Genomic DNA, 803 nt, shown 5'->3' with positions numbered 1-803 from the left:
GTCTAATAACGTCCCTGCACTTGGTGACTATTTTCATAAATGCTTTTAGCTATGGCTTCTCAAGTCTTCTATTTGTTGAAAAAGCCCAGGCCCTCTTCCTACGCTTTCCATCTTCTGGACATACTTCTGGACGTAGCTCCCTGGACCCCGGGGATGATGTTTCATGAACCTTTTGTTCCCACAGTTCCTGAAAGATAGAGCCCTCAGCCAGCACTCTCCAACAAGAATGTAATACAAGCCACGTCGATCATCTCAAATTTCCTAAGAGTCACCTTTCCAAACTACAAAGAAACAAATGAAATTAATTGTAACAGCCTTTGTGAGGATGACTGACATACAACAAGCTGCATGTATTTAATATCACCACAATCAAGATACTGAAAAATTCACTTCAATTTATATTTAAATTACTAAACATGAATGATACTTCTACAGTTCTCTAAAATTGCAGGTTGCATAATAATTCTTCTAAGAATATTAAGTTCACTGTAAAATTAATTCATACTAATAAATAGCCAAAGTAGTTTTGATGCTTTCAGCAACCTGAATTTTTCATGGCAAATAATTAAGAAAGCCACATATAAAAATAAAGGAAAACCTTCCTTTTGCTTAAATCAATTTTTAAATTTATTTTAAATCATTATCAATTTGGTTGACACGATTTTGGCCAACCCTGCTAATGGCCCTTACCCTTGCATGAAGCCTTTCAATTACATCCATTAGGTTGCTCTGACCTCAAGATTCTTGCATTTCAGAAACAACCCCAGCCACTGCCAACTTAGTTCATACAATCCATTCCAATT

The sequence above is a fragment of the Bison bison genome, unplaced genomic scaffold, assembly GCF_000754665.1.
Source record: "Bison bison bison isolate TAMUID 2011002044 unplaced genomic scaffold, Bison_UMD1.0 scf7180017864108, whole genome shotgun sequence".
Lineage (NCBI taxonomy): Eukaryota > Metazoa > Chordata > Mammalia > Artiodactyla > Bovidae > Bison > Bison bison.
Note: the sequence above shows the minus strand (reverse complement) of the source record.